Source organism: Narcine bancroftii, chromosome 8 (assembly GCF_036971445.1).
Source record: "Narcine bancroftii isolate sNarBan1 chromosome 8, sNarBan1.hap1, whole genome shotgun sequence".
Taxonomy (NCBI): Eukaryota; Metazoa; Chordata; class Chondrichthyes; order Torpediniformes; family Narcinidae; genus Narcine; species Narcine bancroftii.
In genome coordinates, this window is record NC_091476.1 from 98,948,213 (window position 1) to 98,965,161 (window position 16,949).

Consider the following 16,949-nt stretch of genomic DNA (forward strand, 5'->3'; position numbering starts at 1 on the left):
TTTAAGACAAAGTTGAATAAACTTTTACATAGTAGGGAAATTATGGGATATGGGGAAATGTCAGGTCAGTGGAGATGAGCTAATCATCAGATCAGCAATGATCTTATTGAATGGCGGAGCAGGCTCGATGGGCCAGATGACCTATTCCTGCTCCTATTTCTTATGTTCTATTGTACTACCAGACAACCACAATCAGACAGAGAATCGTGATTAATAGGCTTTAATTGCCTTAAAATGTCAACACAGCTTGCATTCTGCTGGCCTGGTCCCAAGGCAGGTACTTAGGCTCATGGGGATATCTGGGAGGAAGGAGTCACAGGTTTAGGGGACGGTCCAGCCCATACATTCATCTAGACACATAGTGGTAGCACCACACTTATGTTCTTAAGCATTCCAAACCATAAAAGGAGAGAATAGGATGGGTGCCTAAGGACTTTATTAATATTGCAGGATTAAAACAGTTTTAATTTGGTCAAATTGCATAGTTCTCACTGAGAAGAGGGAAAAAGGACAAAGAAAGGAATCATGTCTCAGAAGAAACACACCTATGGAACAGAGGCTTCTGGAACAGTTGTAGAGCTGGTGGTGCATCCAAAGCTTCATATATTGATTCATTCATTCATTGACTGATCGTAGACTTCATTAGCCATTCCGGAGTTCATTGCTCAGCTCCAGTTGTCCCTGAGCTGAAAGAAGGACGAGGTAAGACTTATCTTGAAGAAAGTAAATCATTAAAGCAGCAAGACCACCACTGTTGACACTTGCTTTATTACTTGACTTTAGATTTCCCAACTTCACAAAATGACTCAAACTCATGTCTCTCCATTAATGATGCAGAAACCTTGTGACTAAACCAGTAACATACCATAATTATGGGGAAAAGGAAAGATCAAAGGCATGAAAGGATATGCAGATATTCCTCAATTTATGAATGCTTCATTGACACATTTTTGTAAAGAGGCCATTGAGTCTTTTGGGCTACTTCAATCTAGAAGTCTATGTAGAATTAATACAATTAATATGCTAAATTTTTTAATTTACAATAACAACCAGTGAGGTGTTATTCTATAACTTGAACTCAGAGGAAGCTAAAATTCCAAATATAACAAATATAGGGGCAATTTCAAGACTGACACAATTTTTAAAATGCTACAACAGAGGAACAGGGCAGATTATTATCAGAAAATACTGGGAAAAGCCTAGCAGGTGAGGCAGCACAGGGAAAAAGGCAAAGTTTCAGAGTTAAGGGTCTCAGAGCTGAAGCATTAATTCTATCTTCCTCTGTGGTGGATGCTGTCTGACCTGCTAAGTGTTTCCATCATTTCCTGTTTTATTTCAGATTTCTAGCATGACCTGACATTTCCTTTTAGCATGGTCATGGGGAGGGAAAAGTGGAGCTTCAGGCTTGAGGAGGAGAAAAATGAATTTTTTTAAAAAATAGCGAATACCTATGCCATTATTTTCCACTGCATCAAAATTACAGGGAAGGTGTCATTTTCAATTCTGATAACATTACATGACAGCTCTCCTTGTTGTCAATCAGGGATAATGAAGTAAAATAGAGGGATTCTTGTGAAATTTCATAGCTTTTTTTAATCATCCTTTATAGACTTGATATTTGTGCAAGGTAGTTTTATTCTAAAAATTAAGTCAATGATTCCTTCATAGACAGGAAGTTGACAGACCGATTATTTAATATAGCAGTTGAACAGTGAATTTCATTGTTTATGGGACATATACCATCAGAGCAGAAGAATAAACAAACCTGTATGGAGTGAGAATGGATATTAGATAGGTTTTGAATTGTTTTAGCAAAATGACAACACAAGCATGATGGACTGGATGGCCTTCTGGTTTGGAAAGATCTGTGACTGTGAAATGAAACCTTGCACCTTCATGTCAACTGGCATCTACTTACATATTTATCTGTAGGCTTATTCCTCTAATTCCCTTCTCCCACTAGGAAACTGGATGTGTGAGGGAGCACTCATTAGGGAATCAGCCTGATCTTGAAATGCTTTGTGCAACTTTCAACTTTCACATCAAAACCAGCCAAAGCCTATCTGTGTTTTGCAGCAAATGCTCCTCTCCTTTGTCCAGTGTCCTGGTTGGAACTTCCCTTCCCTCCCCGTGGATAAGTTTTCCACTCTGTTGCTAAACACAGATCTGTGTCTCCTCTCTAGGTTATCATCAAATTCAATAGAGTAGGAGTCTGAACTGAAGTTGGCTATTAGATGAGGACGCTCTCCTTAAGTTATTACATTCCTCATCCAAACCAGAAAATTGATGACCAGACAATCCAGTTTAACCTCCAGTGCAGTGGCCTCATACATGAGACTCTGTCAAAGGAAGGCCAGGAGTTTTCTTCAGTGTGCTGGACAACAATTATCCAATAAACATCACTGACACTTGTGTTTGTGCCTGAACTGGTGAACATGTTTTGTATGTGAAAATAGTAATGGCCCTTTAGTAGATAATGTATTCAATGCAAAGTGGTTTAGAACATCATGAGGACATTGGGAGTGTAAAATAAATGGCTGTCTTCCTTAAAAAAGTTAAAATTAATAGGTCACTCCATCGAAAAGTGGAAAAAAAATTAGCATTTCATTTGAAATGTGACACAGGAAATGCTGGCCTATCTTTTCCCCTAGATACTGATTGGGCTACTTTGATATTTCAAAATATCCTGCTTTCTTTCAGCATTAAATTACAAATTAATTTTGTTCAACACTTCAGGGAGACTGATACAGCTTGAAAGAAGCCCTTAAGCACCTAAAGACTGCTATGCAGAGCTAAATTTTGAAAGCATGATGAATGCTTAATAATACCAGGCCTACATTGATTGAAAAATACAACAGCATAACTGAACTTGTTAAATGATGCTTCACAGAGTCTTCAATCATTACAATATGCTCGTGTTTGTGACAGCTTATGAAACTATCATTTTGCCAAAGATAAACTATCATCTGCTGGGTCTGCGTAAATAAATTATAATGCTGCCAGCTTCATAATATCTGAGGTAATAGTGTTTTAGGAAAGAAAAGCTTTATGAATGTTTTTGTTTCAAAGGACAATAAAAATATAGAGAGTTTCCCTCAAATGTTGTAAGACGCTAGCAATCAATCACATTGAACTGAAGGTTTCATTTTTGACATCTAGTCTGTGTTACGTTAGGAAGGAAATAAAGAGTACAAAAGATTAATGATATTGGATAATTCCGTGGACTTTAATTTTATCAGAAAAGCAATGACACTATTGGTGCAATGGGACTAGAATTCTTCCAGTACATGATCTCCACTGGTGATCGTTGATGGACGTGAATATTTGGATTGCATGTATGGAGATGAGAAGAGGTTTGGGAGCGGTGTCCTTTGTATAAACCTTTCAAACTGGTGAAACACACCCTCCCAAAACATCATCACCACCCCTCACCCCCCACCACCATTCTGTTCGGGCATTTGCCTTCAGTTTTTTTTCATAGCTCGATGAAGGGCTCAAGCCTGAAATATGGTTTGTGTATCTTTATCTTTGCTCTATGAAGTACACTATTTGACCAGCTGAATTTCTCCAGCAATGTGTTTTTACTTCTACCACGGCTTTCTATTGTCATGTGTGAACTTATTAGATTATAAGAAAAGGATCAATAGGGGGAATCCAGAGGAGACCCAGAAGATGTGGGAACACTGTCACAGTGGTTAATTTACTATATAAATCACCCAAACACGCTTCAAAGGACCGAATTCAAACACTGCAACAACAAATGGCCAATTTAAACTCAAGTAATCAAATATATCAAATTGAAAATCTGGTGTCAGTAATTAGACCATGAAACAACTGATTTGGTTTGAAAAACTTAATCACCAGAGTCTGAGACAAAAGAATTTTGACATTTTAGCATGGTCATTTTGAGTCTTCAGATTCACAGTGAAGATGCTGAGACTTAACTTCCGAAATGGCTAAGCAAACCTTATAGTTGTCCATTTCTGACAAGCTGCTACAAGAGAACACAGTACCCACAAGGTGTCGATTTTAGTAAGGAAGTGACTTCAGTTTAAATATTTATTTATCTTAATTTAACTATTAGATTTTCATAATTATTCAGTACTCGTGGCCAGTGAAAAGCAAGTGGTTTGCCAGATTCGAGATTAGCATGGCACAGATAATGTAACACCACAATAGGGCCAGCGACCCAGGTTCAAATCCAGTGATGTCTATAAGGAGTCTTGTCCATAAGGAGTCTTAACCCTTGTCCATGTGGGTATCTCTGGATGATTCGGTTTCCCCTGGCATTCCAAATTTGTACGAGTTAGTAGGTTCATTGGTGACTTGGGTGTAATTGGGTGATGATCTTGTTGAAAAAAGGCAGATTAGGCAGAAAGGATCATATGACTTATGACTGCTACTGTTAGATATTTTAGCAGTACCATGACAATACTGGCACAAGAAGGGATGAAGTGGTTCAAGACTGCAATCTTCTCAAGCACAATGAGTGATGGGCATTAAATATTTGGTTCATCAATCACACACATCCTGTAACAATTGACACTTTGATATAAGGACTAACGCATCGAATCTATGTAATGAATGTGGACACTGCCTCAAAATGAATATCATAAAAGGTGTAGTGGCAGGGTTCTCACGATGTCCTAAGTTGAGAGCACGGTTGGCGTAATATCTAGCACAACACTTTTACAGTGCCAGCATTAGGGACTTGGGTTCGAATCCTGCACTGTCGACAAGAAGATTGTACATTCTCCCCATGACTGCATGCGTTTTCCTCGGGGGCTCCAGTTTCTGCCTACCATTTGAAACAGAGGTTAATTGGGTAGGTTAATTGGATGTAAATTTGGTGGCATGGACTTGTGGGCCGAAATGGCCTATAACTGCACTGTATGTCTAAATTTAAAAAAAATACTTGCTATACTCTGAAATATTTTGAAACCACATTAACTGAAAGCGATGGATTCAAATGTTAATTATATTTGACCTTGTGACAGAACTTGGCCCCTTCATTACTAGTATCAATATCACAATTGTAACTCAAGTATTTTGAATGACTGATTAAAAAGCTGGAATCTTTCCAGGATGCACAATAAGATGTTTGAAGACTCATTTTCAATTTAAACATCTGTTTATAATACAACAGAGCTCACCTTCTGTCTCTTATATATTCTTGATATCATGAGTTTTTCAAGCTTTGTTGGGACCAAGGTAAACTGCCTCAGGATCTTCGTGATGCCACCATCATCACCCTGTACAAAAACAAAGGCGAGAAATCAGACTGCTCAAACTACAGGGGAATCACGTTGCTCTCCATTGCAGGCAAAATCTTCGCTAGGATTCTACTAAATAGAATAATACCTAGTGTCGCCGAGAATATTCTCCCAGAATCACAGTGCGGCTTTCGCGCAAACAGAGGAACCACTGACATGGTCTTTGCCCTCAGACAGCTCCAAGAAAAGTGCAGAGAACAAAACAAAGGACTCTACATCACCTTTGTTGACCTCACCAAAGCCTTCGACACCGTGAGCAGGAAAGGGCTTTGGCAAATACTAGAGCGCATCGGATGTCCCCCAAAGTTCCTCAACATGATTATCCAACTGCACGAAAACCAACAAGGTCGGGTCAGATACAGCAATGAGCTCTCTGAACCCTTCTCCATTAACAATGGCGTGAAGCAAGGCTGTGTTCTCGCACCAACCCTCTTTTCAATCTTCTTCAGCATGATGCTGAACCAAGCCATGAAAGACCCCAACAATGAAGACGCTGTTTACATCCGGTACCGCACGGATGGCAGTCTCTTCAATCTGAGGCGCCTGCAAGCTCACACCAAGACACAAGAGAAACTTGTCCGTGAACTACTCTTTGCAGATGATGCCGCTTTAGTTGCCCATTCAGAGCCAGCTCTTCAGCGCTTGACGTCCTGCTTTGCGGAAACTGCCAAAATGTTTGGCCTGGAAGTCAGCCTGAAGAAAACTGAGGTCCTCCATCAGCCAGCTCCCCACCATGACTACCAGCCCCCCCACATCTCCATCGGGCACACAAAACTCAAAACGGTCAACCAGTTTACCTATCTCGGCTGCACCATTTCATCAGATGCAAGGATCGACAATGAGATAGACAACAGACTCGCCAAGGCAAATAGCGCCTTTGGAAGACTACACAAAAGAGTCTGGAAAAACAACCAACTGAAAAACCTCACAAAGATAAGCGTATACAGAGCCATTGTCATACCCACACTCCTGTTCGGCTCCGAATCATGGGTCCTCTACCGGCACCACCTACGGCTCCTAGAACGCTTCCACCAGCGTTGTCTCCGCTCCATCCTCAACATCCATTGGAGCGCTTACACCCCTAACGTCGAAGTACTCGAGATGGCAGAGGTCGACAGCATCGAGTCCACGCTGCTGAAGATCCAGCTGCGCTGGATGGGTCACGTCTCCAGAATGGAGGACCATCGCCTTCCCAAGATCGTGTTATATGGCGAGCTCTCCACTGGCCACCGTGACAGAGGTGCACCAAAGAAAAGGTACAAGGACTGCCTAAAGAAATCTCTTGGTGCCTGCCACATTGACCACCGCCAGTGGGCTGATAACGCCTCAAACCGTGCATCTTGGCGCCTCACAGTTTGGCGGGCAGCAACCTCCTTTGAAAAAGACCGCAGAGCCCACCTCACTGACAAAAGGCAAAGGAGGAAAAACCCAACACACAACCCCAACCAACAAATTTTCCCTTGCAACCGCTGCAATCGTGTCTGCCTGTCCCGCATCGGACTTGTCAGCCACAAACGAGCCTGCAGCTGACGTGGACTTTTTACCCCCTCCATAAATCTTCGTCCGCGAAGCCAAGCCAAAGAATATTCTTGATATCTGTTAGATGAAAATACGAATGTTCTCACAGCTAAAAAAAGAAATGCAATCTTCTAGAGTAGAACTTCGGTAAGAAAAATGAACATTATCACCCAAAAACACCAAGAGGATTTTGTGTTTATATCTTTGCAAGTTTCTGACTCTGCACTGCCCCGATCCAAGCTCGAAGAGATGGTTGCAGCAAAAGTTGCCACAGAAATCCATCACACACAATACCTAATAAATGAAACAGAGGTATATGTAAATTGAGAAAAGCAAAAATGTTTTAATAAAGCTAAATTCAAACTTAACTCTTTTCTTGCAGATCCCTCAGAAATGACAGAATCTACCAAGATTATTGTCAATTCATGACAGAATACAAGGCAACCAGCAAGAAATGCAAGTGTTGTTAAAATTAACACATATTTCTCAGCATTATCTAATTACAGAGACCAGGAATTAGAAAATTAGCACATATGTTTACATTGTTTCTGAGGCCAACACAAATCACATGAAGCCAGATGTCACAGCCTTATCAAAATAATGTGAGTCACTAAATATGACATAACTTTTTCTTCCTGTTTCTTAAGAACAAATTATGTTTTCCAAGCAATATGATTTTATACAAATAATACAATATTGTGGCAGATGGAGAAGGATTTGGCTTGTATGAGTTTCAGAACCTTGCATTTTTCGACACCTTGGTATGATTACATACTGGTATTTTAGAGAGGGCTTGAACTGATTAAGTTAGATGAGAGAAAACTTGCATTGAAATGAAATTAAATGAGACAACAATGAGAGAAGAATATTGCGTTTAAGGCAACAGAGATTTTGATCAGAATGTTGAGTGTGCACACATTTGCTAATTTATTTACGTTCTCTGAATATTCTATTTCCAGCAATGTTACACCAGAATGGAAAAACCATTAATCTATCATTTTGCTTGTCCATAATAGTGCAGTGGTAGCTCGCTGAACATTATAGCAATTTCTCCATGTGCCCTTTCAGGTTTACATAAGATACTATGTGTGTGATGGTCCATAGGCCTGAGGTAACAGTAATAACAGATTTATAATGATTATGTGGAATACATTTTATTGCATGCAATTTCAATTAAAGTAAAATGTGAGGAAAAAGCAGGGACTTACTGAATGGAGCAACATTTCTGCTCTTTTCCATTTGCCTAATGAAAGCTTCAAATGTGTAAAATTACCAGAATCACATATTCCAATCAATAGGAAAGACAAATTTATGGGATGAAATTGCTTTCGAAGTTTGCGTTTCTGCCTAGGCATGCAGCTTCCTTATGTTCCAGTATAAAGTGGTTGTGACACTATCAATCAAATGCAAAAGTTCATCATCTTTGGAGGTAATTTATTCAATTCTGCCAAGTTAAAGTTGCTTTGTGAATCGGGATTATGAAGAGGTTCTCTCGGCCATTTGACTTGCTTGTACATTTACATGCTGCACAATTTCATTTTTTTCCAGGAAATATTGCATAAATCTGAGCTTGCTGGCAGCAAGATCTGCACAGTATAAAGGTTGGAGTAATAATTGACAAGTTAAATTGAATTTGAACAGGTTTTACTTCAGGAACATTTCAATAAGCGAGAGTGGAAGCAACAGCCAGTCACAATCAACAGCATTCCTTCTGCAAAACATACTTCAGCAAAATCCTGAGGACTCGTCACTAATCACATTCTTAACCGAGATATTTGCAATAAATACCATATCTATTGAAGCATGTCAGTTTGATTAACACCGCATTCACTTCCTCCTCTACCAGTACCAGTGCTGCTGTGTTTGCTTTCATAAAATGCACTGCAGCAATTTAACAAAGTTTCTTGAAGAGCTCCTCCCAAATTACTAATCTGTCCTACCTGGATAAACAGGAGCAGAAGACGGTTGGGAGTAAAACCATCTCAAGCTCTTTTCCATGATGTAACCCACCTTGACTTTGAACATTAATCTTAATTATATATAGATTAAAATATTAGGATGGATCATTCTGGCTAATTTGAACCATTCATATTCAGACATTGAATTTGTAGTAATTTCCAGGCATCTATGTGTGTACTACAAACATAGGACTTATTGATGGATTCTGAAGACCAAATCTGTCAATGGTACATTACAGTCTTATTGTGATTTTGCATTGATGAATTGCTTCTGGGCTCAAACCTGGCATATAATCCAAAAGTCTACTGCATTGAAAATAAGACAAGATAGACCAGGGATATACTTTATTTTTTAAAGAAAATTTTTGGACATACAGAATGACTTCCAGTTGGCTGCTCATCAGGTAACAGCAGCAATCTAATGCTCCTAATTACTTTTCCTTTCTTCCATTTAATTAGTTCCTTATTTGACAACTAAGATGCTCCATATTACTTGCCTTTCTTTCCCCTTCATACACTTGTATTGAAATGGCTACAAGAAGCAAATTTGCGAAGAAAGAAGTGTTAACGAATCTGACCATGGAGTCTATCACCAAGATAATCAATCAGCACAGACTATAACTGATGATCTTAAAGAAGTCTTGTGTCAGATTAACAATAAATTCAACCCTATAAGTGGTTTGCACATGGTAGGAGAGGAGATGGCAGAAGAATTTATTTAGAAATGGATTTTTAAATTAATTTAAAGGAAAACAAATAACACATTATTGAAACATGTAACATAGCTGGGATAAAATTAAACTATTTGTGGGAATTAAAGAGGGATTATCTACAAAGACACTTCAATCTCAAAACAGTTTAATACCCATGACTTTGGGTAACTAAATCTTGGCTACCTGGTACCCATATGATATCAGGTGCATTGAAGATTGTTATGATCAACAGAGACAATTTATGTTTTATGAGGGACTTAAAAATAAATATAATTCACTTAACAACACATTCTTCTGCTATCTCCAATTGCGATCATTTTTGAGGGAAAAGTGAGGATCATTAATAGTCCTACATTGAAATTCTGAATCAAAAGGGGAAATGCAACCATATTTATCTATAATACATATGCTCTGATCCAAGATCAAAACATTAAATCTGGACTACAAAGATCGAGGGAAAGACGAGAATCGGATTTGGGCATTGTAATCGATCCACAATGCTGGCCAGATCTATGACTACCTTAATTAATTCTAGATCGAGACTGATTCATTATAATTTTCTGCATGAATTATATTTCACACCTCAAAAGATGCATGAAAATAAACCAGAATGTTCTGATAGGTGTTTTAGATGTGGTATTTCTATTGTATCGTTTAAATTCCACCTGGTAGTACACAAAATTAAGACTCGTTGGGATTGTGGGCGTTAACTTCCCTCTAGATCTGGAATTAATTTTTCTGTGGAATTTAGCAGTTAGAGAAGTAAATCTAAATTTATTGCAATTCTGTTGTCAATAGCCAGGAAATGTTCAGTGGTAACAGGGAAATCCAATTCCCTATTTCACATTGATCATTGAAACATAGAAGTGCAAAGTTGTATCCCCTTGAGAAGATTATTTATAGTCTTAAGAATAGATAGAATATGTTTGTCGAAATTTGGCAACCTTATTTAGATTACTTAAATGCCCCGATTGTATATTGATTTTGATATTTGTAAATTAGTCTTATTTCAAATGGAATACTTTTAAAATGATGTAACTCTGAGATGTCGAACTTGGCTCCTGTTGTTTTTTTCTTTTCTACTTTATATCTTTTTCTATCCCTCTATTCCCTTCAGTCTGTGCCCTTTCCTTTTGAGTCTGGGGAGGGGGCACTAAGAGAAGAGGGACTCTCCTTTCCTTTTTATTTGTTTGGTCCCTATGAACGTTTTTCTATGATATTATATTGAAAGTATTATTGTTATATTAATTGAGTCAAATATTCTGTATTTTTAAAAAACATAAAATATTTTTTAAAAAACCAATAAACTCCACCAAATACTGAAAATAGCTGAAGAACATGGTGAACGTTTGACAATGGTTGAAAAGGAACTGAGCAATTTCATTCAATGGCTGATGAAATGGAAAATACATGCTCCAGATTAAGTGACAATAATTTGAAACTAACAAAGGAAGTCATTGATATGGAAGGTAGGAGTAGAAGACAGAATTTATGAATCCTTGGGTTGCTTGAATCCACCGAAAGTAGGCAATATACTAAATTCTTTTTTTGAGTTTCTTTGTGAGGTCCTTGGTAAGGAATTTCTTTCATCTCTGCCAGTGATTGATAGAGCATATGGCTCTATATTACCTAAGCCTTCTTCTGGACAGGAACCTTGTTCAGTTATTCTTCGGCTACATCTTTATCAAGTAAAGGTGTCCTTGATTCCTGAAGCCTGTCAAACAGGGATACTTGAATTTTGAAGTCAATGTATAAGAATTGTAGAAGATTACTGTGCTGAAGTCATGAAGCAGCACGGTGAACACAAATAAGTAATGTCAGAGCTATATAAACATGGTTTAAAGCCTTCCCTGCTATATCCTGCACGGCTTCAAATTACACTTTTTAATGGACAGATGAAGCTGCTGCATTCTGCTAATGAGGCTCGGAGCTTCCCAGAAGAATTTATTACTACTGTACGACATGCGCCATGGGAACTTCTGCTTGAAGATTGAAAATGATTGACTATTATTAACTTTAACCCTTTCCTACATTTATTACACAACATTTGATAGTTGCCTATCAGTTGGTTCTTTATGACTGGGCAAATTTTTCTCTTTTTTTCTGGGATAATACATTTACTGTGGTTATATTTCAGTAGAAGGGCATTGGAAAGGGCTTTGGCAAATACTAGAGCGCATCGGATGTCCCCCAAAGTTCCTCAACATGATTATCCAACTGCACGAAAACCAACAAGGTCAAGTCAGATACAGCAATGAGCTCTCTGAACCCTTCTCCATTAACAATGGAGTGAAGCAAGGCTGTGTTCTCGCACCAACCCTCTTTTCAATCTTCTTCAGCATGATGCTGAAACAAGCCATGAAAGACGCCAACAATGAAGACGCTGTTTACATCCGGTACCGCACGGATGGCAGTCTCTTCAATCTGAGGCGCCTGCAAGCTCAGACCAAGACACAAGAGCAACTTGTCTGTGAACTACTCTTTGCAGACGATGCCGCTTTAGTTGCCCATTCAGAGCCAGCTCTTCAGCACTTGACGTCCTGTTTTGCGGAAACTGCCAAAATGTTTGGCCTGGAAGTCAGCCTGAAGAAACTGAGGTCCTCCATCAGCCAGCTCCCCACCATGACTACCAGCCCCCCCACATCTCCATCGGGCACACAAAACTCAAAACGGTCAACCAGTTTACCTATCTCGGCTGCACCATTTCATCAAATGCAAGGATCGACAATGAGATAGACAATAGCGCCTTTGGAAGACTACACAAAAGAGTCTGGAAAAACAACCAACTGAAAAACCTCACAAAGATAAGCGTATACAGAGCCGTTGTCATACCCACACTCCTGTTCGGCTCCGAATCATGGGTCCTCTACCGGCACCACCTACGGCTCCTAGAACGCTTCCACCAGCGTTGTCTCCGCTCCATCCTCAACATCCATTGGAGCGCTTTCATCCCTAACGTCAAAGTACTCGAGATGGCAGAGGTCGACAGCATCGAGTCCACGCTGCTGAAGATCCAGCTGCGCTGGGTGGGTCACGTCTCCAGAATGGAGGACCATCGCCTTCCCAAGATCGTGTTATATGGCGAGCTCTCCACTGGCCACCGTGACAGAGGTGCACCAAAGAAAAGGTACAAGGACTGCCTAAAGAAATCTCTTGGTGCCTGCCACATTGACCACCGCCAGTGGGCTGATATCGCCTCAAACCGTGCATCTTGGTGCCTCACAGTTTGGCGGGCATCAATCTCCTTTGAAGAAGACCGCAGAGCCCACCTCACTGACAAAAGGCAAAGGAGGAAAAACTCAACACCCAACCCCAACCAACCAATTTTCCCCTGCAGCCGCTGCAACCGTGTCTGCCTGTCCCGCATCGGACTTGTCAGCCACAAACGAGCCTGCAGCTGACGTGGACTTTTACCCCCTCCATAAATCTTCGTCCGCGAAGCCAAGCCAAAGAAGAAGATTTATATAAAAATGTCTGTTTATCTTTCTCCTTTTAATTAGTTATTGAATATATATCAATTTCTCTTTCAGAAATATTGACTTAATATTACTTTGGTATTTCTCCTTCTGTTAAATTTATTGAATTATTTATTTCATGGGGAAAAGTACATGGGAAATTTAAGAGTACATAGTGTTTAATGTAGTCAAAATAGAAAAAGAATTATGATAGAATGGTGTATATTTACTTTTGTAGCAATGGAGTTTTAGTCAACAAACTCCAGCTGGGAGATAATTGGGTTTGGAATGGTTTGTTTGGGAGAGCAAGCAGCAAAATCTTTAGCAGTTGCCTAGGTTCTGGTATGTAGGTGGGGAGAGGTTGGTTTATATTTTTTCAAGGTCATTATGGTTTTAGAAATGTGTTTAAATTTTGACTTAGAATGTAGAATGTATTTTTTACAATATATCACCAATTTCTTATTTTTACTTCAATGTTGCCACTTGGTGGTCAGTATTAACTGTTCTAATCAATCCACATTAATAATGGAAAATTATGGATAATTCTATTAACTTTATTGGTTGGAATGTAACAGGTGTGAATCATTTGGTGAAGCGGAAGTAAGTGTTCTCTCATTTAAAGCAGCTTAAAACTAATTTTGTATTTTTACAAGAACACACATATTCGTAGTTGTGATAATTCCCATCTCATAATAAAGTGGAGAGGAAAACATTTTCATTCCTCCTTCCAGGCTAAGGCCAGGGGTGTTTCTATTCTTATTGATCCAAATATACCTTTTGTCCAACATAAATTCATCTCAGATATGTGGCCAATATAGTATTGTTTCTGAGATATATGATACATTCATGAAATATTACAAATGACTTTATACCTCCAAATTCACAAATGATAGTAATTATATGGAAAATTTCCTGGATTGCTTAAATATTTCTATGCTTTATTTAGATGAGAAAATAAGACCAGATGAGCCTATATCCTATGAGGTAATAGTTTCTGCTATTTCTTCACTACATTTGGGAAGAGCTCTGGGACCCGATGGGTTTCCTGTAGAGTTTTTCAAACCTTTTTCTTCTCCACTTTCACCTCAGTTAAATTTGGTGTTATCAGACTCAATTTTAGCAGGGTAATCTCCTGGCAACATTTAATGAAGTGTGCATATTGTTTATTGCAAAGAAAAGTAAAGATCCAACAGAGTACTCTTCTTAAAGGCCAATTTCTTTATTCAATGTTGATGTAAATATCCTGGCTAAAATTTAGACCTGTAGATTGAAGGATATTTTACCATTTATCATCCTTAAAGACCAGACCAGTTTTTATTAAAAAACCATCATTCTCATTTTAATATATATCACCTATTAAATATTGAGTATTTCTTCTTGAGTCTGGTTCCCAAATATGTTCTTTTCCTTGATGCAGAGAAAGGATTTGATTGAGTTGAAAAATTCAATTTCAGATCAGGTTTTATTATGAATTAAATTATTGTATTCAACCCCAATAGCTTTAATTCTTTCTAAATTTCAACAATCACAACTTTTCAATCTTCAACGGAGAACCTGTCAAGGGTGTCCTCTCAGTCTATTGTTGTTTGATTTGTTCTTAGATCCATTAGTGCTTGTATTTCGAGAGTGTGGTGATGTTTCAGGCATTTGTAGAAAGGGAATTGAACATAAAGTTTCCCTTTATGGAGATGATTTTCTGCTTTACTAATCGAACCCTAACACTTCTTTACTGTCTACTTTGTCAATACTTTCCCAATTTAGTAAGTTTTCAGGATGTTTAATATCCATTCTTTATGTTAAGTTAGTGGGCTTAAGTCATGCCCCTCTAGCTAAAATAAAAAATGCCTGGGAACAGGATTTAAACTTTATATGATCAGATGAAGTTTGGGGTCTAATTTTTAAGCTGATTAATAATACATCCTAATGTGCCCATCATTAATAAAAGCAATTTAAAGTTGTACATAAGGCTCATATAACCATATAACCATATAACCATATAACCACTTACAGCACAGAACAGGCCAGTTCGGCCCTACTAGTCCATGCTGTAACAAATTCCCACCCTCTTAGTCCCACTGACCAGCATCCAGTCCATACCCCTCCAGTCCGCTCCTCTCCATGTTACTATCCAGTCTTTCCTTAAATATAACCAATGATCCCGCCTCAACCACGTCTGCCGGAAGCTCATTCCACATCCCTCCCAAGAGGCATAAAGAAATTTCCCCTCATGTTTCCTTTATAATTTTCCCCCTTCAATCTTAAACCATGCCCTCTAGTTTGAATCTCCCCCACTCTTAATTGAAAAAGCCTATCCACATTTACTCTGTCTGTCCCATTTAAAATCTTAAACACCTCTATCAAGACCCCCCTCAATCTTCTAAGCTCCAGAGAAAAAAGCCCTCGTCTGCACAACCTTTCCCTGTAACTCAAACCTTGAAATCCTGTCAACATTCTTGAGAACCTTCTCTGTACTCTCTCTATTTTGTTTATATCTTTCCTATAATTTGGTGACCAAAACTGTACACAGTACTTCAAATTTGGCCTCACCAATGCCTTGTACAATTTCATCATAACATATGTCTAAAGTTAAATTATCTCGTATCTATTCAGATGTATATCCTTACTATGATAAATGTAAGATAGAAGGGACTTTTTCAATTCATATGTTTTGGGCATGTCCTAGCCTTTAAAATACTGGAGGGAGGTATTTCAAACTCTAACTTTAATTTTATATGTAAATTTGGACCCTAATCCTCTGGTTGCTCTTTTTGGCACAATTGAAGAAGTTGATCGTTCTTGACCTCCAATTAAATGTCATATTCTATCTTTTGTGTCTCTCCTGGATAGACATGCAATATTATTTAGATGGAAGAATGCTGCCCCACCTATTCATGCTCAATGGCTCAGAGACATTATGTCCTATTTAAATTTAGAAAAGATATGTTATTCAATTAATAATTCAAATATAAAATTTAAAATGTTGTGGGGACAATTCTTGAATTACTTTCATAATCTCTAGACATAATATTATTTTTAAAAAATATATATTTTCCATTTTATTCTATGAATTAAGTACATATTTTCTTTAGTCATATACCTTGGATTAGGGAATAGGATTTAGATACATGCTGTATATGGAATAATCATTTTTCTCTCTCTTTTTATTATAATTTTGAAGTATGGTTATATATGCTTTATAGTCTGATGAGATATTAAATTTGTCATTTGTTATTAATATTCTCTATTCCATAATTGTTTTGTATGTGCATGCTTACATTTTGTTTTGAAATTAATAAAAATATTTAAAAATAAAGACATACAGCATGGTAACAGGCAATTTTTGGCTCACGAGTCCATGCTGCCCAATTTTACCCCCAACTAACCTACACCCCCAGTACATTTTTGAATGGTGGGAGGAAACCGTAGCCCCTAGATAAAACTTAGACAGACATGGAGAGAATGTACGAACTCCTTACAGACAGCGCAGGGTTCGAACCCCGGACCAGTCCCGATCGTTGGTGCTGTAAAGGCATTGTGTTAACTGCTATGTCAACTGCACTCATTAAAATTTGAAGGAATGAGGAAAGATTCTCAAAGAGATGTATAAACCACTAGACATGTTAGATACAGAAAAAATACATTCCTGATGTTGAGGAGTTCAAAGCAAGGATAATAGTCTAAGGATAAGAAGCAAGACACTTAGGTTGAGATGAGGAGAAACTTCTTTACTCAGAGTTGTGAACATGGAACTCTGTTCCACAGAAGGTTGGTGAGCCCACCTCAATAGATATCAACACAAGGGAGTTGGATCTGGCCCTTACAGCTATAGGGATCAAAGGGCATTGACTGAAAGCAGGAATAGGTTGCTGAAGTTTTATGAACACCTTTGGTCGTATTGAATGGAGATACAGGGTCAAAGCAATTTAAAGTTGAATGGCCTATACCTGTACCTATGTCATATGATATCTTTCTTCTGTGGTTTTAGTTGGTCAAAGGAATAGGAAATAATTGCACATTATTTTCACAGACTTG

General features: G+C 38.4%; 1 long non-coding RNA gene across 1 annotated transcript in view; it reads right to left on the bottom strand.

The window, feature by feature from the left end:
• Nucleotides 1-204: 204 nt before the first annotated feature.
• Nucleotides 205-16,949, bottom strand: part of LOC138741821 (uncharacterized) — a 44,510-nt gene continuing 27,765 nt past the window's right edge. Inside the window, exons 2-3 of the long non-coding RNA XR_011343793.1 lie at nt 5,154-5,252; nt 205-686 (exon numbers count right to left, since the gene is read on the bottom strand). This is a non-coding gene — a long non-coding RNA (uncharacterized lncRNA). The remainder of the gene's footprint in view (nt 687-5,153; nt 5,253-16,949) is intronic.